Source organism: Heptranchias perlo, chromosome 18 (genome assembly GCF_035084215.1).
Source record: "Heptranchias perlo isolate sHepPer1 chromosome 18, sHepPer1.hap1, whole genome shotgun sequence".
NCBI lineage: Eukaryota > Metazoa > Chordata > Chondrichthyes > Hexanchiformes > Hexanchidae > Heptranchias > Heptranchias perlo.
Window position 1 is genome coordinate 8,260,030 of NC_090342.1, and position 27,007 is coordinate 8,287,036.

The 27,007-nt window shown below is 43.4% G+C and overlaps 1 protein-coding gene and 1 long non-coding RNA gene across 7 annotated transcripts in view; one reads left to right on the plus strand and one right to left on the minus strand.

The window, feature by feature from the left end:
• Positions 1 to 27,007, plus strand: part of wu:fb55g09 (uncharacterized) — a 76,051-nt gene that overhangs the window by 28,613 nt on the left and 20,431 nt on the right. For 2 of the 5 annotated variants that reach the window (XM_068000033.1, XM_068000031.1), the window contains exons 3-4: positions 18,352 to 18,550; positions 25,839 to 25,971. The exons of 1 other annotated variant lie outside the window; for it this stretch is intronic. The gene's annotated coding sequence lies outside the window, so the exon portion shown is untranslated. Of the gene's footprint in view, positions 1 to 18,351; positions 19,691 to 25,838; positions 25,972 to 27,007 lie in introns of those variants that run through there. 2 more of the 5 variants (XR_010966271.1, XM_068000030.1) reach the window with 1 other exon arrangement.
• Positions 1 to 27,007, minus strand: part of LOC137334940 (uncharacterized) — a 146,660-nt gene that overhangs the window by 14,008 nt on the left and 105,645 nt on the right. The window lies entirely within an intron of this gene.

The following is a 27,007-nucleotide window of genomic DNA, read 5'->3' on the forward strand; positions in this document are numbered from 1 at the left end:
GGATAGTTCTCTTAATTGTGCCACCAAACACAATGGCAGTGAGAATCCTTTTTAAAATGCTGTATTGAATTTGAACAATATCAGTGGTGTGAAGGTTGTAATCTTCAGACTCCTAGCTATTCAAGAACATGGCTTGATCTGGTTGCTATGTGTAATGACATCATTAACTCTTTTTACACTACATGTAGCCATTGGAGCAATTTTCTGTGCTTGAATTTGCTGCCCACTACAATGGCTGATCAGTGTGATCATAGCTAGCAATAATATAGGTTGTTCCAAGGTGGGAATTTCCTCACATTTTGTCCTTGTGGATGCTATGAAATCCTTCAGGCCACGTATGTTTTACTAGTGTTCCTATTAATTTGCAAACATCTCAAAATTCAGATGCTAAAGCATCTAGGTGTTCTAAATTAGGATGTGTCCACCTTTAGCCCATTCTAAAACTCCAGTTTTGACATCCATGTTATGGGGCTTCTATAGCAACTCAGTTCCTACCCAACCCCTACAATGTGATTAGACCCAGTTAATTATTTAATTCTGTTTTGCTGGGGTTAAGGGATGTCTGGAAATTCTTTTTTGCTTTTCACCTTGCAGGATTGACATCCCCAAGTGTCCGGTATTTTTTGGATTTGGGAACAAGTAATGTTGAAGTATGTTTAAAATTCATTGTTTTTTAAAAAAAATTGTTTTTCTAATTTTAGCAGGAGAGAAGAAAAGTTGGATGATATAAACAAGATTTGATGAATTATTGCTGATTTGCTGTGTGTCAAGTCAAGCAGCTTAACAATTAGTCTTAAAGCAGACATGAAATGTGTAAGATGCAATATCCAGTTCAGATCCTGAGAACTACTGTACCCTGGGTTATGCTAGTTTCTAATTAGCTATTGGGCAATACAGGCATGCTCTTAAATTTAAGAAATGTGGTCGCTTATGAGTGTGACCAGCACTGCTGGTACCTGAGAATATCTAAGGCAGGCCCAAAATTTGTAACACCAGGTAAACTGGAACATGACCAACTGCAATGTAAAGCTTCCTCTACCCTACAATGTGCTTTGACCTTTTGAGTCAGAAAACACCCCCAATTGTACCTTGGTGACTTTTTATATTTCCATTGCTAGCCATGGAGTAACTTGGGCCCATACTCACTAGGAACTGAGTTGAGACTGCCCAATCTCATTACATGCAATACTCCTGCAGCTGCTAGTGTACATGGAGTCATTTGAGTCTTGGTTGAATTTGGTCCTGTAGTAAAAATATGAGAAGCAAAAGTTGTAAAGATGGAATAATCACCTCTGGCAGGCTGAAAAAAAGGCTATTAAATTACACCTCGTTAAAGACCAGAGAAGAACCAATCACCATAGCAACATGCAGAACCTGACTCCAAATCGGCTGAGACCTAATTAATTTAACTACATGAAAGGCACTGAGAGAAAACAAATGGACCATCAATCAATCCTGTTGCAGAGATGAAAGGGGCAGTATGTGACCCCCACCATACTTTTTAATGTTTTGAATGATAACTTATAATAAACTGGGAGGGAGGAGGAGAAGCTATAGGTACCAGAATTTTGTCTGTGGAGGATAGATACTAGGGCCATTAAAGAAACCACTCTCATAGCACCTTTCATGGCCTCAGGGCATCTCAAAGCATTTCACTACCAGTGAAACACTTAAGTGAAGACTTGGATGTATGTACATAATTTACTGAATTCTGTGTCGAGGATAGATTTCGGTGCATGTAATTTATAGCACAATTCAACTGACTGGATTAAACCCCCCCGCAGAAATTTTAAAAAATTCGTTCATGGGATGTGGGTGTCGCTGGCGAGGCTGGCATTTATTGCCTATCCCTAATTGCCCTTGAGAAGGTGGTGATGAGCCATCGCCTTGAAACGCTGCAGTCCGTGTGGTGAAGGTTCTCCCACAATGCTGTTAGGGAGTTCCAGGATTTTGACCCAGCGACGATGGAACGGCAATATATTTCCAAGTCTGGATGGTGTGTGACTTGGAGGGGACCATGCAGGTGGTGTTCCCATGTACCTGCTGCTCTTGTTCTTCTCGGTGGTAGAGGTCGCGGGTTTGGGAGGTGCTGTTGAAGAAGCCTTGGCGAGTTGCTGCAGTGCATCCTGTGGATGGTACACACTGCAGCCACTGTGTGCTGGTGGTGAAGGGAGTGAATGTTTAGGGTGGTGGATGGGGTGCCAATCAAGCAGGCTTATTTGTCCTGGATGGTGTCGAGCTTCTTGTGTTGTTGGAGCTGCACTCATCCAGGCAAGTGGAGAGTATTCCCTCACACTCCTGACTTGTGCCTTGTAGATGGTGGAAAGGCTTTGGGAGTCAGGAGGTGAGTCACTTGCTGCAGAATACCCAGCCTGTGACCTGCTCTTGTAGCCACAGTATTTATATGGCTGGTCCAGTTAAGTTTCTGGTCAATGGTGACCCCAGGTTGTTGATGGTGGGGGATCCGGCAATGGTAATGCAGTTGAATGTCGAGGGGAGGTGGTTAGACACTCTTGTTGGAGATGGTCATTGTCTGGCGCGAATGTTACTTGCCACTGTGAGCCCTAGCCTGGATGTTGTCCAGGTCTTGCTGCATGTGGGCTCGGACTGCTTCATTATCTGAGGGGTTGCGAATGGAACTGAACACTGTGCAATCATCAGCGATCATCCCCATTTCTGAACTTATGATGGAGGGAAGGTCATTGATGAAGCAGCTGAAGATGGTTGGGCCTGGGACACTGCCTTGAGGAACTCCTGCAGCAATGTCCTGGGGCTGAGATGATTGACCTCCAACAACCACTACCATCTTCCTTTGTGCTAGGTATGACTCCAGCCACTGGAGAGTTTTCCCCCTGATTCCCATTGACTTCAATTTTACTCGGGCTCCTTGGTGCCACACTCTGTCAAATGCTGCCTTGATGTCAAGGGCAGTCACTCACCTCACTGGAATTCAGCTTTTTTTTGTCCATGTTTGGACCAAGGCTGTAAAGAGGTCTGGAGCCGAGTGGTCCTGGCGGAATCCAATTTGAGCATCGGTGAACGGGTTATTGGTGAGTAAGTGCCGCTTGATAGCACTGTCGATGACACCTTCATCGCTTTGCTGATTGAGTCGACTGATGGGGTGGTAATTGGCCGGACTGGATTTGTCCTGCTTTTTGTTATCTGGACATACCTGGGCAATTTTCCACCTTGTCTGGTAGATGCCAGTGTTGTAGCTGTACTGGAACAGCTTGGCTAAAGGCGCAGCTAGTTCTGGAGCATAGGTCTTCAGCACTACAGCCGGGATGTTGTTGGACCCCATAGCCTTTGCTGTATCCAGTGCACTCAGCCGTTTCTTGATATCACATGGAGTGAATCAAATTGGCTGAAGACTGGCTTCTGTGATGGTGGGGATATCGGGATGCCGCCGAGATGGATCATCCACTCGGCACGTCTGGCTGAAGATGGTTGCAAACGCTTCAGCCTTGTCCTTTTTGCACTCACGTGCTGGACTCCGCCATCGTTGAGGATGCGGATGTTTACAGAGCCGCTTCCTCCTCCCATTAGTTGTTTAATTGTCCACCACCATTCACAACTGGATGTGGCAGGCCTGCAGAGCTTTGATCTGATCAGTTGGTTGTGGAATTGCTTAGCTCTGTCTTAAAGCATGTTGCTTCAGCTGTTTAGCCTGCATGTAGTCCTGAGTTGTAGCTTCACCAGGTTGGCACCTCATTTTTAGGTACACCTGGTGCTGCTCCTGGCATGCTCTTCTACACTCCTCATTGAACCAGGGTTGATCCCCTAGCTTGTTGGTAATGGTAGTGAGGAATATGCTGGGCCATGAGGTTACAGATTGTGCTGGAACACAATTCTGCTGCTGATGGCCCACAGCGCCTCATGGATGCCCAGTTTTGAGCTGCTAGATCTGTTCTGAATCTATCCCATTTAGCACGGTGGTAGTGCCACACAACACGTTGGATGGTGTCCTCAGTGCGAAGACGGGACTTCGTCTCCACGAGGACTGTGCGGTGGTCACTCCTACCAGTACTGTCATGGACAGATGCATTTGCGACAGGTAGATTGGTGAGGACAAGGTCAAGTAAGTGTTTCTCTCGTGTTGGTTCGCTCACCACCTGTCGCAGGCCCAGTGTCGCAGCTATGTCCTTTATGACTTGGCCAGTAGTGGTGCTACCGAGCCACTCTTGGTGATAGACGTTGAAGTCCCCCACCCAGAGTACAAATACTGATCATATCCCACTGGACAATGGTTTATATTCTATTTATAGTGCATGTATATTCTAAATGAGGAAAATTCAGAGAAGGGAATGCCCTAAGGTTGTATTTTTCATTTATGATGAAACAATCTGTGTGTATATAGTGTTCCTGGTGATGCTGTGGGTGTTTTACCAGTGTTTCCACAATATCGTTCCCTTTTAAAGATCTGCTCCATTTACACGTTTGACTGATTTATTGAAGCGAATAGCTGTGCTTGTTCTGATGTGCTGTGACGGGGAGGTGGGGCAGGGGACATATTGTTGATGAGCATGGTGAGAACGCGCAAACAGGTGCCCGACGGGACAAAGCTGACAGACCTATTTGAAACTCTCAGCTGCTGTGGGGATGACTGCCCAGCTATGTGTTTACCATGGGAAACTACTCTTCCAAGAAATCCCTCAATGTGAACGTGAAAAGTCTTAACAAGTTGGTCACAGTCTGTTTTCGCTCGTGGTTTGGGAGACACTAAAATAAAAGTTGTGAAGTCCAGGCGCTGATGTCTTGTTAACAATGAATAGTTTGGGATCTTAAAGCCATTAATAAATGTGCTTTATATTATGGATATATCTTAACGGGTAAAAGATTGAGTGTTGTTTCCATGGTAGTCTTTTCCAAGACAGCTTGCTATGTTTATATACATAGTTGCTCATTAATATAATAACTTACTTGCATTGCTGACTGTTTTAATGGAACCCAAGATGAATGAAACTGCATTTATAAAATGTTATATTGCAGCAGATCTAGTGGGCTGCTGTAGCAGAAGCTAACATGGAGTGACTAACAAGGTGCTCAGCGATGGACTCTGTTTCAAGAACTGTCCTCCAGGACTAAATTCTACAGTAGATGCACCATCAGACTGGGGTGCACAGCTTCCACTGTTTCAAATGAAGCTCTTCGAGTAACAATGTAATTACTTTTCTACTCCGCTAAACCTTCTTTCATACCCTTTCTCCCTACAAATTCAAGTATTTCATCACCTAGTCACTACTGCTTGATTTTATTTTGTCTTCCTTCAAACTGCTTTAACCTTGGTGTCCTGCACTTCGGGCTGAGATTAGAGTCATAGAGTCATAGAGTTATACAGCACGGATAGAGGCCCTTCGGCCCATCGTGTCCGCGCCGGCCATCAGCCCTGTCTACTCTAATCCCATATTCCAGCATTTGGTCCGTCGCCTTGTATGCTATGGCATTTCAAGTGCTCATCCAAATGCTTCTTGAATGTTGAGGGTTCCTGCCTCCACAACCCTTTCAGGCAGTGAGTTCCAGACTCCAACCACCCTCTGGGTGAAAAAGTTCTTTCTGAAATCCCCTCTAAACCTCCCGCCTTTTACCTTGAATCTATGTCCCCTTGTTATAGTACCCTCAACGAAGGGAAAAAGCTCCTTAGTATCCATCCTATCTGTGCCCCTCATAATTTTGTACACCTCAATCATGTCCCCCCTCAGCCTCCTCTGCTCCAAGGAAAACAAACCCAATCTTCCCAGTCTCTTCATTTAGGCTTCTGTTTTTTAAAACAAAAAATACTGTGTACTGTTGTATGGAACCAGTGCAACAGGGCAGAATTCAGATTTCCTAAAAGTCCATTTAAAATCCTCCCCTGCATTTAAAATTATTCTCAGCTATTTTAATATGGAAACTAATGATTTGAAGTCATCTGTGGAAAATGGATTCTTGCATTTTTGAGTTAACTTGTGCATCTTGTACAGATTCTGAAGCTTGGCATGAAATTACTTGAATATTTCGATTTCTTGGGAAGTCTATTAAGTGCTGTAAATATGCATAATAACTCAAGTTTTGAATTGAGCCTATTGCTTACAGCTCACTAACTTAGTGTGCAGATGTTTCCATTCAGAGGAATTGGAAAGAATGTGCTGTCACAGCTTTAATACTTCATACTGGTGACTATTCATATCACATCACATCCCAGGAATATCCATTCAGGAGATGGTTATTTCTTTATAGCACACCAACAGATTAAAGTGGTGTTAGATGTTCAAAGCATCCATGATCCTCCACATGATTGGAAGAATATAAGATTTAGGGGTCTGGTTTAGTAATCTGGATATTCAAGAGCAGTACAATTGTAGACTTAAGTAGCCTTATGCATAGCTAATATTTCGATGCATTTGTTCCAGCCAGTCAGCATTTCTTTTGAAATTCTGTGAGGCATCTATTTGCTGTTTAATGACAGATTCTGCGCAGATGGCACAGTAACTGCATAGCAGCCATGTGTGTACATGCAACACTATGAAAGGTGACCTTCAACTGTGTTAAGTGCTTGCCTCATTGATTCTTTTGGTGAGACAGCAGGCACTGCTGAATAATTCTCGTCTCCCACTGACAGACAACATCCTTTCTGCCTGCTGTCTCTAATGTGATACCAACAAACAGGTGCTCTGTCATGCAGGTTGGGTGAGGAGAGGGGCTGAAACGAAGCCTTGGTTAAGTATTTTGAGATTTCCTAATGAACTAGAGGGTGGGATTATACAAATCAACCTTGTATCAAATGCTTCAGGGATTTATTAAAACTGGGTTCTGTCTAAGCTTTGGTAAAAATTTGATGCAAGTAAGGTTGTTAATGCTTCAGTGTTAGCTTCAATAATGTTATCATCTAATTGACAGAGGTTAAGATTATAAAATGGGGGTTGGAGACTCCAGACTGCCAAGAGACTTGGATGCATCTGCCTCCCCCAGCTCACCAGGATGACTACCCTAGATACTTGGCAAAGGAATTAGTCACTTTTTGGCTTCAAGTTTTTTTTTAAAAAAGCATCCTGCATCTTATATCAATGTACTTGTCTCTGCGTCTCCAGTCCTTCATTGTTTCTCTGCTTTCCTTGTGCCTTTGACCCTTTGTGACTTGGTGCAACCTTTCCCCACCACTGACTAGCTTCTCATGTAAACCAAGTACAGAATGTATTTCATTTGCAATAGTATTGATTTTTCTTCTAAAGTAAAGCTTCAGATATGGTCATTTAGACAAGCTCACATTTAAGTCTTGCTAGCCAAGTGGATATAACGTTAGTTGTTTTTCTAGTTGTATGTGCCTCTCTGTACTGGTGTGGCAGAAGTCCCTCTTTCTCCTGTCCCCATTGACTTGGCTTAAAAATTGCTGGATGACAATTGTTGTGCTTTGCTCAAAATGAAAATACATATTTCCATACTTGATATTCCTTTTTAACATGTTCTAAAATGCAAATTCCCTTGCGATACTAAAGATGACGACAGAAGTGAGACACAACCTTACTTGCATCATCGGAGTCACATCGTCTGGGGTCAGTGGTGCTCCTATTTCAGGGCACCCCTTGTGTGTGCACACTACATGTGGGGTGTAGGTGCTCAGGGTTTGTGTGTAATCCACTTTATCCAATTCATCACACTTAGTCACACTACGAGAAGAATTAACTGCCTGATGGGTGCCAGCCTTGTCCTGGTGTTAGGAATACCATGATGTCACAATGTACATTAGTTTTGGAGGCACTAAACCAGCACCAGCTGTTAGACTGGTGTTGTCTGTGCTACTCTAGTGTCAAAACTATTTAGGACTTCCAACAGGAGGCAAAGTACATCCATCAATGTGGTTTGGCTGCTCTCTACTTATGTTCCTGTCAAATTTGCTCCACTACAGGTGTAAGTTTGGTACAAAAACCATAGTGTAACTAGGACATCTGATCTGTAGTCAAGAAAATTAACTTCCAGAGAATCCTATTGGCAAAAACTAGATAAATTGAAGAGTAGGTTAGAACTTTTCAATTTTGGGGGTCGGGAATCCCAACGTGAGTTAGTCACTCTAGCAGGTGGAATTAGCTCAATTTTTGTTGCTTTCCTTTTGCTTTGATGCTTATCCCTACTGGACTGAATCTCAGTTGCTTTACTTAATTTGTGAGGAGCTAGATGAATCTTTAATATAACAGCAATTGTTTGCATTTATGTAGTGTTCCTTGTGCTGGAAAGATGTTTTGGAGTGTTTGATGGAGCAGAGATGTACACCAAGATAGAGGAAAGAACAAGTAGAAATGGAATTAAGGGAAGGGGCTAAGAGAACAGATGGAAAAGTTTTTACAGACTTTTGAAGGGCGGGAGAGAGGAGGTAAAGTGAAAGGATATTGGAAGGTGCTCTACAAGTTGGGGATCTTGTGGCCAGAAGAGTGAGGCAAAAAGTAGATCAGTGTCACAGCCAGTGAAGTACTTTTGAAGTGTAGTCGCTATTGTGATGTAGGAAACACGACCGCCTGTTTGTGCACAGCAAGGTCTCACAAACAACAATGAAATAAATGACTTGATAATCTGTTTTAATGGTGTTGAGTGAAATATCAGCCAGAATGTCTTGAACTCCTCTGATCTTCAAATAGTGTCATGGGATCTTCTACATCCACCTGAGGGGGCATGAGGCCATATCGATACTAATGTTTTGAAGAACTTGCACAACTTACCATGAGCCATGTATAATAAAGCCAAGTAATATTTGCATTAAAAACTATGCTGTAAAGTAACATTATATTCTGCAATTGTTGATTCCAAGAGAATAGTAACCTGCAGTAATGAGCTTCCCTGGTGACAGCATCTTGCACTGTAGAACTATACAGACAGACAAGGACGGTCCCAGTTTGAATCCCTGACTTGTGCTGAATTATTTGGTCTGATGCAATAGTTCTGGGGACACTATATAGTTTGCCTTAGTGCCCCTAGAATCTGTCACCTGTACTGGTCTTTTGAGAGGACAAAATCAGCCAGGGTTTCAGTTCCTGAAGACTTAGTGCCCCCCCGGAAACCTTCTCTTATATAATGAAGATGTGGGATAAATCTTTAAAATCACATCTCGAGAAACAGCCCATGGTGCTTCATGTACAAAGGATCACTTTGAAGTGCAGTCATGTAGACAAAGGTGGCAGCCATTTTGAACACTAAGATCTCACAAACAGCAATGAGACGAATGAGGTGATTTTTTTTGGTGATATTGGTACAAATGTTTGATCAATAAACCTAAGGAAGTTGTGTACTACATTGGCTACTGCAGTGGTATAATTCTTTGTTGTACTTCCTTTATCCCTCTCTATACCTCATTAACCTTTTTCAATCAAGCAAGATTTTGCCCACAGTAATGTGCAACAGGATCCTATTAAAAGCTATCCAAAAATGCATTGAAGCACCCTCTTCTGTAAAAAAAAAATCCTCTTTCCCAAGAGGATACAAAAACAAACAACCCAAGTTTTTGTTTGAAGAAATGTCATTTTGTTGGTACAATGCCTAAGCCTGACCATGTTTCACTCGAGTGCCTTTTTAACACTTTAGCTCCAGATTTCTTCTTGGAATACACTAGAGTGCAAAACCAGGGCACAGCTAAGAGCAATGTGTGCTCAAATGCTATCTCTTAGAATGCTTTGTTCTTAATGGCATAGATCAGTTATTTGCCTACCTAACAGCAGTGACTGCATTTCAAAAGTAATTAATTGGTTGTGATGCCTTGAGCTTGTAATATTGGGCTGTATAAATGCTACTTTATTTTTTCATATTCATGAAAAGAAATAATAGATAATTCATTTGAATGTTCAGCCAAAAGCATCTGCTGCATAACAAGTATTTTGTTTTTAACTATGGAAGAAATAGGGCATGATGCAGTAGATTATATGGAGTCCAGATAATGTAGCACTATTAAGGGGCCTGACACCATTTAAAATGGTCAACAGAAAGTAGACACTTGTTTTTGTGCAAAGATGAGACTTGCTTTTGGTGGGAGCTGTCTGCTAATGGTTTTCAGATATTCCAACACAAAATAAATGGAAGATAAATCAGGTAGAGTGCTGCATTTGCTTCACTCTACTTCCACATAGCTGCAATGTGCCCCTTATGCTAGTGCCAGCAGTGTGCAAAATAGGATATTTTGGCACGTGAAGTAAATGCAAAGGTTTTTTTCTCCAGGGTCTATAGTATTCACACCCTTGTGTACAAAGGAGAATTGGTACCTGGTATTCTTGGCCATAAACCTCTGGTGCCATTTTCTTTTATTTACTTATTTTGGGGGTGGGGGTGTCAAACTATTTATCTTGGGATATGTCAGAATTGACAATTACACACCACCTGTGTCAGCTAACTCATCCTGAACAGCCACCAGGTTTCACACTGGCACAGTATGTATTTAGCTGTTTAAAATCCAGAAGTGCAAAGTGTACAGCAGTAAAGAAAGATGTGAAGGATTCAAATTAGCAGAATAAATCCAGGCCCCACGAAGGAATGGGCAAAGTGTCGCTCATTGGGAACAGTAATCGTTCACTTTTTGGTTTAAGTACGCAACCCATTTTTGATGTATCTTGCAGCTGAAATTAGAGCCTCCTAACTTTGGAGGAGATGGCAGCATGTGTCAAGTCTTGACTATCATAAATGTCACTAACATTTCAGCACTGCTCCAGTACAAGGTTTTGTGCCTTTTGCTTGCTGCCAGAAACCCCAACTGTGCAGAACTTAATCTACATCTCCCAGCCAAGCTTTCAAAGCTAATCGAAATGTGGTATTTTTATGAAAGCAACTTGTGAAACAAACACCACAGCAAAAAGTGTGCGGTGAGCTTAGCAGTTAATAGAATAATCTGCCTTAATTTTCCCGTGTGAAAGACTGCCCACTGTATTATAATTTCACATTTGAGCTTTCCTTCTCATACTGCAGACTGAATTAAAAAAAATAAGCATCTATTTTTTAAGTGTACTTTCATCAGCCCTCCTGGTGGCAGACACCAGCCACTGTCTGTGAGGAGCAACAGCTCATTAATCCTGCCCTTGTCCCATTACCTTCACAGAACACATACTATCCACTTCCCTTTAACATTAGATTCAGTGGTACCAATATTGCATTTACCAACTTTCCACAATTGAAAGTATTCAGGATCTGTGCAGTATGTAGACTATTCAGTAGTTTAAGTAGAGATGTCATCTTTTTGATCAATTAAGTAAAGGTTTTGGAATATGGTTTAATTTACTGAAACTTTGGCTTTTTTAAAAAAATATAAGTTCAGGTAGTTGCTTCATACCAGAGTTGTCCTGGCACTCAGAACCAACTCCCATGTATCAGGGCTGAGAGCTGAACTGTGTTGCAAAGCCAAAGCAATTAAATTTGTGATTTCAAATTTATTGCTGCACAACCAAATTTGCATCAGGTCTACTACTATGGCTCCCTTTTTAAAAAGAAGAGCAGTATGTAGTGTCCTCTGTTGATTGAAACAAAGTATTCTTTTGTGTAAGTCTTGCTATTTTTAAAAGTAAAGTGACAAAAAGCAAATGCTGGAAACGCTCAGCAGGTCAGTCAGCACCTGTGGAGAGAACAGGCAAGGTAACATTTCAGGTTGCACTTTTTGACTAGGTTAGAGGTTCAAGTAGATCGCACACAAGAACATTAAGAAATAGGAGCAGGAGTAGGCCATACAACCCCTTGAGCCTGCTCCGCCAGTCAATACGATCATAGCTAAACTTCGACCTCAACTCCACTTACCCGCCCGGTCCCCATATCCATTGATTACCTTAGAATCCAAAAATCTATCTATCTCAGCCTTGAATATACTCAACGACAGAGCATCCACAGCCCTGAGGTAGAGAATTCCAAAGATTCACAACCCTCTGAAGAAATTTCTCATCAGTCCAAAATGACCGACCCCTTGTCCCAAGACTCTGTCCCCTAGTTCTAGACTCTCCAGCCAGGGGAAGCTGCGTCCCAGCATCTGCCCTGTCAAGCCCTCTGAGTAGGCTGAAGACAGGCGAAAGGGTCAGATGTGCAGGGGGAAGTGGGGAAAATTTCACAAGGGGTAAGATTAGGAGAGATGGGGTCAGAAGAATGTGAAGGAGTAGAGAGGCTGGTATCCCTTCACTCACCCCTTGTCAAATTTTATTTGTCTCCTCTGACATAAACACTGACCTGGACCTGTTGGGCCGAATGGCCTGTTTCTGTGCTATACATTCTATGTAATTCCTCTGTCCGACTCAGTAGTCTATCTTCAGCTAGGACCGAGGCTTCAATTCCTCCTCCCGCCCCCCCCCCCCCCCATTTTAATGAATTCTGAGTTTAAACTGATGTAGAGTTCCTCTTCTGCCACCTTCGCCTCCATGCCTATCTTTTTGGCCAAAGGGGGTTCCCCCTGTCTGTCTCACCCTCCTCCATCCACCTGGACCCTTCCCTCTGGCCATGACACAGGATCCACACCTGAAACATTATCTTGCACAGATCTTAGGTTTGTGATGCATTGGTGCAGGAAGTACTTAAGTCCTTAAGACTTTGTGCCTCAAGGTGGCTGTGACCAGCCCAGCACTGGACAGAATGGCTACCTCCTGTGCTGTAACTTCCATGATACCGTAGTTAGCACTCCCATAAAGGATGGGGAAATAGTGAGTTGTAGTTGTAAATGAAAATCTACAAATGCTAGAATATGAAATGAAAACAAAGTTGCAGGTCATTAAATGTAGCTGTTGCCACTTGATATATTCTAGGTTTTAAAGTGAGTAGTGAACTGCCCATTTTGTCTTCCCAAACTACTGTTCTCATTAAATCAGTAAATGTGATCAGATGCTGAATTAAGTTATTAGAAGAGCTTAGTACCACACACCTAATTAGACTGTAACTAAGCTCCTACTTGTTCATCGGTCTCAGATGATTGTTTAATTTTATTGGCAGGTTTAATAGAAGGCTCTCCAGTTGATAGTGTTCCTGAATAATTAAACCTCCCGCCAGAAGACCATTATTATGGTCGATTGACTTTGTCCTTGTCAATCTTTTTGCATTTAAATTGTTCCCACATCACTTCTGAGCAGTATTGTGGGGAAGATCCTTTGTGTTTAAAAAATGAATCAAAATTTTCAGTATAATCTGTAATGTAGCCATCTCCCCTTTATTTTTGTTGAATATAGTCCTGAATGTATATAATTAATGCTAGTGCTGCTATAGTAAAAGGGGTAATCACCAAACAGGCCACAAGTGATACTTTTGCGCTTTGCCTAATCATATTGTCTATTTGAATATACAAATAGAGTCATAGAGTCATACAGCACGGATAGAGGCCCTTCGGCCCATCGTGTCCGCGCCGGCCATCAGCCCTGTCTACTCGAATCCCATATTCCAGCATTTGGTCCGTAGCCTTGTCTCAAATCCCCTCTAAACCTCCCGCCTTTTACCTTGAATCTATGTCCCCTTGTTATAGAACCCTCAACGAAGGGAAAAAGTCAAAGCTTTACATTTTGTATAGAGGCCAATTATTCTTCCCCTTCCCCCCCCCCCCCCCCCCCCCCCCCCAAAACCGGCCTTAGCATTAGACGGGCAATGGACTATGCCTGTTCAGGACAGGCCCATTATCCTGGAGAGCAGCAGCCTGAGGCCTCACAGCATGATCATCCACCCCAGTGAGCCAAAATAAAAAAATAAGGGCTTGCCTTGTGTGCTCCTTCAACCCATTGCAAAGCCTCCCCCAAAACCAGGGGGTTCCTGGCGCAGGCCCAATGCCAGATATTTAGGACGTCCGTTTCTCCACCTCCAGATAAAGACTGGGAATGTCTCCTGCTTTGGTAGCAGGACTTGTGCTTTTTGCAGGCATACATCCAACTGTGTCCTCACCGCCCCCGCCCCCCCCCCCCAAACCGTGGGAAATCCCAGGGTAATATGAGGCGGATATTCGGTATAACAGATCTCTACCCATTTTTCTTGACTTCTGCAGCTGATTACTGTTGATCTGGAGGGCAGAGGTCAGGAAAATTGACTCCCACGGTCTAACTGAGGGCTAGGTTATTTGTGGGAATTCTGCCTTTAATGCTGCAGACAGGGTGGAATTGATAACTCTTGGTTGTAGCTAAAGTCCAAATAGACTTTGGTAAAATCCTGAGCATTGGAGCCCAGAATGTTGAAATCAGATTGCATTTGTAAAACGGAAACAACTCCTAATAGCACCAATTTAAAAACCCCAGCATGACTTCCTCTTAATCTACTGAAACTAAACTGGAACCACATGCTCCTGGTCATCAACCAAGTGGCTTATTGCCACTTGCCCTGACTTAACCCAGTGCAAATAGAAAGGAGAAGATTAGTTTTTAAGCTTGGCACAATGAAAAGTTTACTTCCCATCCGGCAGAGTTTACTGCAGGTTCCAATTTGATGACAATTCATTTTACTTGAGCATTTCTAGGAGAAACAAGTATCGTATTGAATGTACTGTGCTAATAAGGGTGTACTAATGGTGGGTGAGTCACCATCTGTGCAGATCGGGAAATGGCAATTTCCCAAAATGCATAGCAATTACTGGACTGACAATCATGGCCAGCGGGGCCGCAGGTTGATAAAATCAGCCCTATAGTGCTAGAATAGTGTAAAAAAATTCTTGTCAATTCTGAGGGCTCCCCTCCTTTCCACACTCCTGAAGATAGTGGCCTCTTGCTTGAGTTTGGCTGAATGGGTATTTGCCCTCTAGTACCTCACCTAGGTGGGACAACAGTGAGTGTTGGCAAACTATTGGTCTGTCCTTATCTTACCCTGCCCAATGTATGCACGTCCAGTAGGGGTCACTGGACAGTAATTGTGCATGGCTGTTTAGCCCATCTCAGTTCTGAATACCAGTGAATGAGGGGGTTCCTCTGCGGAGTGCTGCCAGAGCCAAGTCCACACCACTATGGATGGCTCAGCTGTACGGGGTCAGGAGAGCAATAGTGATGGGGGATTCTATAGTGAAGCAGAGGGGTGTTTTTCTGGCTGCAGACATGATTCCAGGATGGCATGTTGCCTCCCCGGTGCCAGGATCAAGGATGTCACTGAGCAGCTGCAGAACATTCTGGGGGGGAGGGGGAGGGTGAACAACCAGAGGTCGTGGTCCATATCTGTACCAACGATATAAGTAGGAAGAGGGATGAGGTCCTGCAGGCAGATTTTAAGGAGTTAGGAAGGAGATTAACAAGCAGGACCTCAAAGTTAGTAATCTCCAGATTACTGCTGGTTCCACGTGCTAGTGAGTATAGAAATAGGATAGAGCAGATGAATGTGTGGCTGGAGAGATGATGCAGGAGGGAGGGCTTTAGATTCCTGGGGCATTGGGACCAGTTTTGGGGAAGGTGGGACCTGTACAGGCCAGAAGGGTTGCACCTCAACGGAGCTGGGACCAATGTCCTTATGGGGAGGTTCGCTAGTGCTATGGGGTGGGGAGTTAAACTAATTTTGGCAGCGGGGTGGACACTGGATGTAGTATTGGAAAAGAGAAACAGGGGGCACAAAGGATCAAGAGAAAAAGTGCAAGTAATAGTACAGTATTAGGTGGGATCAGACTGAGTGCACAAGGAAGTCTAAGACTAGTTTGTGGTGCATGTGTAAACACATGAAGCGTGATAAACAAGGTTGGTGAGCTGCAGGCACAAACAGCCACATGGGAATATGATGTTGTGGCATTAACGGAGACCTGGCTCAAAAAAGGGCAGGATTGGGTACTCAATATTCCTGGATACAAGATGTTCAGGAAAGATACGGAAAGAAAGGGGGGAGGGTGGTAGTATTGATTAAGGAATATTGCAGTACTGGAGAGAGGGGATGTCCTGGAGGGATCAAGGACAGAATTTATTTGGTTAAAGTTAAGAAATAGGAGGTGCCATTACCCTACTGGGTGTATTTTATAGGCCACCAACTGGTGGGAAGGATATAGAGGAGCAATTTGCAGGGAAATTAGAGGTGCAAAAGCTATAGAGTATGACGACTGGGGACTTCAACTATCCTAATATAGACTGGGATAATAATATAAGGGGCAAAGAGCAGGAGGAATTTTTGCAATGTGTTCAGGATAACTTTCTTAACCAGTATGTTTCCGGCCCAACGAGGAAGGAGGCATTGCTGGACTTAGTACAAGGGAATGAGGTGGGACAAGTGGAGTAAGTGTCAGTGGGGGAGCATTTAGGGATCAGCAATCATAGTATCATAAGGTTTAAAATAGCTATGGAAAAGGACATGGACCACTCTAAAGTAAAAATACTCAATTGGAAGAGGGCCAATTTCAATGGGATGAGAACAGATCTGGCCCGGGTAAATTGGAATCAAAAATTGGCAGGCAAAACTGTAATTTAACAGTGAGTGGCCTTTAAAGAGGAGATGGTTCGGATACAGTCTAGGCACATTCCCACGAGGCAGAAAGGTAGAGCAACTAAAGCCAGAGCACCCTGGATGATGAGTGAGTAAGATGAAATGGAAAAAAGGGGGTGTATGACAGATATCAGGTTGATAACACAAGTGAGAATCAGACAGAATACAGAAAGTTCAGAGGGGCAAAGAGAGTATGAGAATAGACTGCTGGCCAACATAAAAGGGAATCCAAAAGTCTTTTACAGGCATGTAAACAGGTAGTAAGAGGAGGGGTGCATCCTAGGTTGCTGAGGGAAGGGTGGAAATTGCAGAGATACTGGCCATAATCTTCCAAACATCTGTAGATATGGGGGTGGTACCAGAGGACTGGAGAATTGCAAATGTTATACCCTTGTTCAAAAAAGGTGTAAGGATAAACCCAGCAACTATAGGCCAGTCAGTTTAACCTCTGTGGTGGGGAAACTTTTAGAAACTATAATCCGGGACTTGGACAAGGTCACTTGGATGAGGGTGGATTGATTTAGGGAAAGTCAGCACGGATTTGTTAAAGGCAAATCGTGTTTAACCAACTTGATTGTTACCTCATCGTAAAACTGAGGGTAGATGAGAGCAATGCAGTTGATGTGGTGTATATGGACTTTCAAAAGGCTTTTGATAAAATGATGCACGGTAGGCTTATCAAGATTGTGGCCCAAGGAATAAAGGGGGCATAGCAACATGGATACAGAATTGGCTAAGGGACAGGAAACAGTAGTGGGTGAACAGTTGTTTTTCAGACTGGAGGGAGGTGTACAGTGGTGTTACCCAGGGGTTGGTGCTGGGACCACTCCTTTTCTTGATATATATTGATGACTTGGACTTGGGTGTACAGGGCACAATTTTAAAAATGTGACGTGATTCATTTTGGTAGGAAGAATGAGGAGAGGCAATATAAACTAGAGGGTACAACTCTAAAAGGGGTACAGGAACAGAGATCTGGGGGTATATGTGTACACATTGTTGAAGGTGGCAGGGCAGGTTGAGAAAGCAGTTTAAAAAAGCATACGGGATCCTGGACTTTATAAATAGAGGCATAGAGTACAAAAGTATGGATGTTATGAACTTTTATAATACATTGGTTCAGCCACAACTAGAATATTATGTCCAGTTCTGGGCACTGCATTTTAGGAGAGATGTGAAGGCCTTAGGGTACAGAAGAGATTTACTAGAATGATTCCAAGGATGAGTGACTAGGAATGTGGATAGACTGGAGAAGCTGGGGCTATTCTCCTTGGAACAGATGTGGAGATGCCGGTGATGGACTGGGGTTGACAATTGTAAACAATTTTACAACACCAAGTTATAGTCCAGCAATTTTATTTTAAATTCACAAGCTTTCGGAGATTTTCTCCTTCCTCAGGCAAATGTTTGGGAGATTTTCTCCTTCCTCAGGCACATTTGCCTGAGGAAGGAGAAAACCTTGGAACAGAGGCAGTTACAAGGAGATTTGATAGAGGTATTCAAAATCATGAAGGGTCTAGACAGACAGAATAGATAAACTGTTCCCATTGGCAAAAGGATCAAGAACCAGAGGACATAGATTTAAGGTGATTGGTTCTTTTGTCAAAGGTGACATGAAGGAAAAGCATTTTCATTGAGTGGTTAGAATCGGGAATGCACTGCCTGAGGGGTGGTCGAGGCAGATTCAATCATGGCCTTCAAAAGGGATCTGGATAAGTACTTGAAAGGAAAAAAATTGCAGGTCAACAGGAATAGGGCAGGGAAGTGGGACTAGCTGGATTGCTCTGGCATAGAGCCGGCCTGGACGCGATGGGCCGAATGGCTGCCTTTGCTTTAACTTTCTATAATTTCTATTCTATGATTTTAATCCAGGGCACTGAGGCCAATTTTATTGACTTTGCTATCACTGAGCACAACCTAGGGAACAAACCTGGGACTTTTCTGAACCATATGGCTCAGCTACTCATTGGATTCTTTTTTTAAAAAGTGAGATTAAAAATGTTTTTCTTTTTCTTTTAGGTCTGTTAAATTGTTAAGCACCTTTTAAACCAGCTGAGGGGTCAAGCCAGAAATCTGCTGTTCTGCAATGTCATTCTTGAATCACTTACAAATACATGAGCTCAACCTATGGTGACACATCCTGCAGTTTCCACCTCTAACTGTATAAATGCCTGGCATCCACTCATTGCCTCTCTTTTGGCTCAGTTGACTTTAGAAGGTTGGTATGTCAGAAATTATGGACATGAATTTGGTTTCTAATACAGCCCATGATCTCCAAAGACTTCAATTTGTTTCTTGCGTTGCATCGCCAATCCTGGCTCAGTCTGCAGCAGATAGAATCTCCTCGAGCCTCAAACGATGTCCCTGGCAGCAAGAGTGGGACCATGCGGAGGAATTCTTCATGCCTGGAATTTCCTCTGCCTCCACCTCAGTGACCTGGATGCCAGCTTAAATTGACTCGGTGGTCAAAGTGAGGCCGTCTGGACATCCAGGTCCAGACACCCACTTCTCCCCTCGACTGCTGGTCCTATGAGTAATATCAGCCCCCTTTTATAAAGGGGACAGATTTGAGACTGGCCATTGTTTGTTCTACCCCCAACCCCTGCAGCAAGTGCCCAAGATGTGCTGATGATAGCATTGACACTGAGCAACAAGTGACCCTAGATACTAAAACATGGTCGGGACTGGCGGCCACTGACAGTCGCTTCGCTGTACTTACGCCAGCCGAGTGGGGCTGAGCGTTTTCAGCCGTACTGTCTGTAATATATTACTAGTGGATCTCGTGTGGCTCTCAGGAAAGCTATAAAACAAACTAGTGCAAAATTGCATAAAATGTCATTGTATATGAAGAAATGTGAATTTTGTAGTTTATATATACAGTGGATCTGTCATGTTGCTCAGTGGAAGATGGAATGATGTCCTTCATAAGGATAGAAGGATTTAATAAAATTTTAGATTGCTCATTTCATTTTCTGTTAGCATTTAATCTCTTTAATGCACTTTCCCTTTATTCCCCAAAATGCCTAATATATTGCCACAAAATAATTGAGAATGCATTATTGTGGTATATTTTGGGTGTTTTTGGGAATAGTTCATTAAAAATAAATAATAAAAAATAGATTAAATGGTGGACAGAAATGGTATAGAAATTGAAATGAGTGATTTAAAATTTATAAAGTTGTAAATTGAAAGGTTTTCAATTGTAGGATTTATTTCTACAATTAAAGGGGGTGGGGTTCTTGGTACCTTATTTATATTTTAACTATTATAATCTATAGAGTTAATATGTAATGTGTATTCAATTGAATTGTATGGCACATTTTATATAGATGTATAATAAATATTATAGAACGTTGAATTTTTGTGTCCCTATTTGTTTCGTTGGGTCGGTTTGTGAAAGTGAGTCTGCTGAAGCAGGAGAAACAGACACCAGGAGCAGGACAAATAATTTTAATACACTTCCTGCACACATTGGCCAGGCAAATGTTTAATGCATAAGTGGGATATCCAGTGAGCCAACAGATCTTAGAGCTGCTGGGAAAATTTTAAAAGGATGCTTTTTTTTGTATGTATTCTTGGAGCATTAATGGCACTAAATGTGCACAAGCACTGTACCACACAAAATGTAGCTGACCAGAAATCACATGCAGATGGAATTTAGTGCAAAACATGCCTAAAGCTTGCTACCTTCCAATCTGACCTATATGTTAAACCAATGTTAGATAAGTAATTGGTATTTGAACAGAAAATAATACTGCTCAATCTCTCGTGTCAGGTAAAGTGGAGTGAGAGGGTGGAGCATAATTGGACCAGGGCAACCAGACATAATTCAGTTCCTAATGTAAAGTCATACATTCTGTCCTTATTTATAATATTTATTTGTAATTAAATAGCAAAACATGATCTGGTTGGAACATAGATGTTTTTCTGCAGTACAGGCTTATGACCTGGGAGACAAAATGGAGGCGATACCGATGTGAAATATTCATTTAGGATCTCACCCATCTCTTGTGGTTCTGCACATAGATGACCTTGTAGTTGTTAAGCTAACTTAAGGGTTAAGTCATGGCAGGAGATCCCAGACCCATGTCATGTTCCTCTTGTGGGATGTGGGAATTCAGGGATCCTTCCTGTGTCCCTGGTTCCTTCACCTGCGGGAAGTGTGTCCAGCTGCAGCTACTGTTTGACCGCTTGACGGCTCTGGAGATGCGGATGGACTCACTTTGGAGCATCCGCGATGCTGAGGAAGCCGTGGATAGCACGTTCAGTGAGTTGGTCACACCACAGATAAAAATTACTGAGGGAGATAGTGAATGGGTGACCAACAGACAGAGGAAGAGTAGGAAGGCAGTGCAGGGGTCCCCTGCGGTCATCTCCCTCCAAAACAGGTATACCGTTTTGGATACTGTTAGGGGAGATGGCTCACCAGGGGAAGGTGACAGCGGCCAGCTTCATGGCACCGTGGCTGGCTCCGCTGCACAGGAGGGCAGGAAAAAGAGTGGCAGAGCTATAGTGATAGGGGACTCGATTGTAAGGGGAATAGACAAGCGTTTCTGCGGACGCAACCGAGACTCCAGGATGGTATGTTGCCTCCCTGGTGCAAGGGTCAGGGATGTCTCGGAGCGGCTGCAGGACATTCTGGAGGGGGAGGGTGAACAGCCAGTTGTCGTGGTGCATATAGGTACCAACGATATAGATAAAAAACGGGATGAGGTCCTACAAGCTGAATTTAGGGAGTTAGGAGTTAAACTAAAAAGTAGGACCTCCAAGGTAGTAATCTCAGGATTGCTACCAGTGCCACGGGCTAGTCAGAGTAGGAATGACAGGATAGCTAGGATGAATACGTGGCTTGAGAGATGGTGCAAGAGGGAGGGATTCAAATTCCTGGGCCATTGGAACCGGTTCTGGGGGAGGTGGGACCAGTACAAATTGGACGGTCTGCATCTGGGCAGGATTGGAACCAATGTCCTAGGGGGAGTGTTTGCTAGTGCTGTTGGGGAGGGTTTAAACGAATGTGGCAGGGGGATGGGAACCGATGCAGGAAGTCAGTGGGAAGTAAAGTGGTGACAGAAACAAAAGGCAGTAAGGGAGAGTGTACAAAACATGACCGGACAGATGGTCTGAGAAAGCAGGGCAAAGACCAAGGGAAGTCTAGATTAAACTGCATTTATTTCAATGCAAGAAGTCTGATGGGCAAGGCAGATGAACTCAGGGCATGGATGGGTACATGGGACTGGGATGTTATAGCTATTACTGAAACATGGCTAAGGGAGGGGTAGGACTGGCAGCTTAATGTTCCAGGGTACAGATGCTATAGAAAAGATAGAGCAGGAGGTAAGAGAGGAGGGGGAGTTGCGTTCTTAATTAGGGAGAACATCACGGCAGTAGTGAGAGGGGATATATCCGAGGGTTCGCCCACTGAGTCTATATGGGTAGAACTGAAAAATAAGGGAGAGATCACTTTGATAGGATTGTACAACAGATCCCCAAATAGTCAACGGAAAATTGAGGAGCAAATATGTAAGGAGATTACAGACAGCTGCAAGGAAAATAGGGTGGTAATAGTGGGGGGACTTTAACTTTCCCAACATTGACTGGGACAGCCATAGCATTAGGGGCTTGGATGGAGAGAAATTTGTCGAGTGTATTCAGGAGGAATTTCTCATTCAGTATGTGGATGGCCCGACTGGAGAGGGGGCAAAACTTGACCTCCTCTTGGAAATAAGGAAGGGCAGGTGACAGAAGTGTTAGTGAGGGATCACTTTGGGACCAGTGATCATAATGCCATTAGTTTTAAGATAGCTATGGAGAATGATAGGTCTGGCCCAAAAGTTAAAATTCTAAATTGGGGAAAGGCCAATTTTGATGGTATTAGACAGGAACTTTCAGAAGTTGATTGAGTCTCTGTTGGCAGGCAAAGGGACGTCTGGTAAGTGGGAGGCTTTCAAAAGTGTTAACCAGGGTTCAGGGTAAGCACATTCCTTACAACGTGAAGGGCAAGGCTGGTAGAAGTAGGGAACCTTGGATGACTCGGGAGATTGAGGCCCTAGTCAAAAAGGAGGCATATGACATGCATAGGCAGCTGGGATCAAGTGGATCCCTTGAAGAGTATAGAGATTGCCGGAGTAGAGTTAAGAGAGAAATCAGGAGGGCAAAAAGGGGATATGAGATTGCTTTGGCAGATCAGGCAAAGGTGAATCCAAAGAGCTTCTACAAATACATAAAGGGCAAAAGGGTAACTAGGGAGAGAGTAGGGCCTCTTAAGGATCAACAAGGTCATCTATGTGCGGAACCACAAGAGATGGGTGAGATCCTGAATGAATATTTCACATCGGTATTTACGGTTGAGAAAGGCATGGATGTTGGGGAACTTGGGGAAATAAATAGTGATGTCTTGAGGAGTGTACATATTAGAGAGGGAGGTGCTGGAAGTCTTAACGCGCATCAAGGTAGATAAATCTCCGGGACCTGATTAAATGTATCCCAGGACGTTATGGGAGGTTAGGGAGGAAATTGCGGGTCCCCTAGCAGAGATATTTGAATCATCGACAGCTACAGGTGAGGTGCCTGAAGATTGGAGGGTAGCAAATGTTGTGCCTTTGTTTAAGAAGGGCGGCAGGGAAAAGCCTGGGAACTACAGACCGGTGAGCCTGACATCTGTAGTGGGTAAGTTGTTAGGGTATTCTGAGACACAGGATCTACAGGCATTTGGAGAGGCAGGGACTGATTAGGAACAGTCAGCATGGTTTTGTGAGAGGAAAACATGTCTCACGAATTTGAGTTTTTTGAAGGGGTAACCAAGAAGATAGATGAGGGCTGTGCAGTAGACGTGGTCTACATGGACTTCAGCAAAGCATTTGACAAGGTACCGCATGGTAGGTTGTTACATAAGGTTAAATCTCATGGGATCCAAGGTGAGGTAGCCAATTGGATACAAAATTGGATTGACGACAGAAGACGGTGGTTGTAGAGGGATGTTTTTCAAACTGGAGGCCTGTGACCAGCGGTGTGCCTCAGGGATCGGTGCTGGGTCTGCTGTTATTTGTTATTTATATTAATGATTTGGATGAGAATTTAGGAGGCATGGTTAGTAAGTTTGCAGATGACACCAAGATTGGTGGCATTGTGGACAGTGAAGAAGGTTATCTGGGATTGCAACGGGATCTTGATAAATTGGGTCAGTGGGCCGATGAATGGCAGATGGAGTTTAATTTAGATAAATGTGAGGTGATGCATTTTGGTAGATCGAATCGGGCCAGGACCTACTCCGTTAATGGTAGGGCGTTGGGGAGAGTTATAGAACAAAGAGATCTGGGAGTACAGGTTCATAGCTCCTTGAAAGTGGAGTCACAGGTGGATAGGGTGGTGAAGAAGGCATTCGGCATGCTTGGTTTCATTGGTCAGAACATTGAATACAGGAGTTGGGATGTCTTGTTGAAGTTGTACAAGACATTAATAGGGCCACACTTGGAATACTGTGTACAGTTCTGGTCACCCTATTATAGAAAGGATATTATTAAACTAGAAAGAGTGCAGAAAAGATTTACTAGGATGCTACCGGGACTTGATGGTTTGACTTATAGGGAGAGGTTGGATAGACTGAGACTTTTTTCCCTGGAGAGTAGGAGGTTTAGGGGTGATCTTATAGAAGTCTATAAAATAATGAGGGGCATAGATAAGGTCGATAGTCAAAATCTTTTCCCAAAGGTAGGGGAGTCTATAACGAGGGGGCATAGATTTAAGGTGAGAGGGGAGAGATACAAAAGGGTCCAGAGGGGCAATTTTTTCACTCAAAGGGTGGTGAGTGTCTGGAACGAGCTGCCAGAGGCAGTAGTAGAGGCGGGTACAATTTTGTCTTTTAAAAAGCATTTGGACAGTTACATGGGTAAGATGGGTATAGAGGGATATGGGCCAAGTGCAGGCAATTGGGACCAGCTTAGTGGTATAAACTGGGCGACATGGCCATGTTGGGCCGAAGGGCCTGTTTCCATGTTGTAAACTTCTGATTCTATAAAGTGCCATCATTGGCAGGAGAATGCAGTTTCAGTGTGGATATAGGCATTAATAACAAAGATTAACAAGTGTAAACATGACAAAAGCAACAAAGGTTTTGTAAAATGAAGTACATGCAGATGTACGTGTTTTACTAATTACTCTTCAATCTCCCTTAGCACTACACATGGTTAATCAGAGAACTTTGTCACTCTGACCTGTTGCTGGTGTCCTTGTGTTGCTGTTTCTGACTCTTGCTTTTCTTCCTTAAATTCCTGGTCATTCTGCTGTTTTTCTTCTTTCCTTTTGGTTGGGATTTGGTGGGTGATATCAGTGTGGTGGGGTAAGGACTCACCAGCTGGATGTGGTGGGGTGAGGGGTGCAGGGAAGATGGCATCAATGGCTCCTTTCCCATTTGCTCCCGAATCACTTGTGCTTTTTCTCTTTGCCGCCCCCCACCCCCAAACACCTCATTCCCATCCTGCCCCCACTCCTTTACCTTCTCACTATCCTTTTCCCTTTCCAACCCTCCCATCACTACCCTTGCCTCTTCCCTATTGAACTTAACCGCTGTATCCTGCCCTTGCCCTTAACACTCCAACTGCTCCTCCCACTTGCACTCAAAGCATAGTTGGTAAGAGGCTAAAGGCCCCAACCACCCTCAATTTTTCTCCTGCCCCCTTATCTTTTTAAAGAGGGTTTGTTTTCTTTCAAAATTTAACTTAATTTAATTTTGTTTTTAAAAAAAACAAGGAAATCAACTGTCTGTATCCCCTCTGTTTCTGTCTCATACATGTTATATATACACGAAGAGATTTTCATTTCGAAGTGATTAGCATTGACTTTTTCTAACTTAACAAAATGTAGGTGAGATAATTAGTTGGCTTCAAAATTTGATGTGAACACGAAGCACTGTTTCTCTCGGGTAGGACTGATGGCTGTGTAGACGCTGTGAAGATAGTCAGTGAGGATACCCTCCATGTAATGTGGCACTACTACCATACTAAATGGACAGTTTAAGGAAAGATCTAGCAGCCCAAAACTGGGTATCCACGTGACCCTGTGGGGTAATCAGTAGCAGCAGCCCTGTATGCCACCATAGTCTGTAACCACATGGCCTGACATCACTTACTCCTCCATCACAATTAATCCAGGAGATCAACCCTCTCCATCATAAGGTGTCTCACTCAAGTCTGGCAGGTGCTGAACCTGGTTTCTCCTATCCTGAGAAGTCTTAAAAAATTAAACGTTTCCAGCACAAATAGATCATCCGTCCCATTTTGTCTGTGTTACCTCTGAGAGAAATCCAAACTAATAGCACTGCCCGACTCACTTCTCATAACCCTGTACCTTCCACCGCTTTAAATATTTATCCACTTTTCCCTTAAAAGACGCAGTAGTCTCTGCCTTAACTGCTCTGTGGGGCAAAGCATTCTATGTTTGAGCAGCTCTCTGCAGAAAGAAATTTCTCCTAACCTCTCGACCTTCCTAACCATAAAGGCATTGGCTTACAGGATTACTGCAGCTGAGTGGGAGAATGCCAACCCCAGTGACAGGTCTACCCCTTCCAGATCCCATCAAGGAGGCAGACTGGCTCACCAAAGAACAAATGTCCTGGAGTATTGCGGACCTGACTGGCTGGCTCAGGTAACAGATTACTGAGTCCATCACTGATAGCAGCAGTTTATAGCTGGGTTTTTTTTCTGCTCGCAGTGCTGTTGGAGGGTAGGGGATCCCTGGTACCTGTTGTCCATCTAGCGAGGGTTGAGATCCTCCTTGGAGGTGGTTTCGGTCTCATCAGCAAATATGTCAATTTTGTAGCTAAACCGAACAACCATAGGAACCCTGCTTACCTCCCCCACGGAAGACCTGGACCCTCACTAAATGGGCAACAGGCAGAGAAACTCCACCCCAACCTCCCCTCCAGCTGCATTGTGAGCAGCAAAATCTGCCATAAAATGCTTTCAGTGCAGGACTTTCCTATTGCAACCTTTGGATGGCAGTAAAAAGGGTAACATTTTGGACCACACTCTCAGCAGGGAGCCTCACCCGCTGGCAGTACTTCAGAAATTTAGGCACATATTGTTTAACAACAACAACTCTCCTTTATGTAGTGTCTTTAATGTATTAAAATGTCCCAAGATGCTTCACAGGTGCATTAGAATCATATCAGAATTGTGTATCACAGAAGGAGGCCATTCGGCCCATCGTGCCTGTACTGGCTCTTTCAAAGAGCTATCCAATTAGTCCCACTCCCCTGCTCTTTCCCCATAGCCCTGCAAATTTTTCCTTTTCAAATATTTATCCAATTCCCTTTTGAAAGTTACCATTGAATCCGCTTCCACCACCCTTTCAGGGAGTGCATTCCAGATCATAACTCGTTGCGTTTTAAAAAAAAAAGTTTCCTTATCTCCCCGTCTGGTTACTTTGCCAACTACATTAAATCTGTGGCCTCTGGTTAACTACCCTCCTGCCACTGGAAACAGTTTCCCCCTGTGTAATCTATCAAAATGCCTCACAAGCGATATCAGTCAAAACTTTGACACTCGCTAGATGGACAGTAGCATGGTGGTTATGTTACTGGACTAAAATCCAGAGTCATGAGTTAAAATCCCGCCACGGCAGCTGGCGAATTTAAATTCAATTAATTAATTTTTAAAAAAATTCAATTAATTAAATAAAA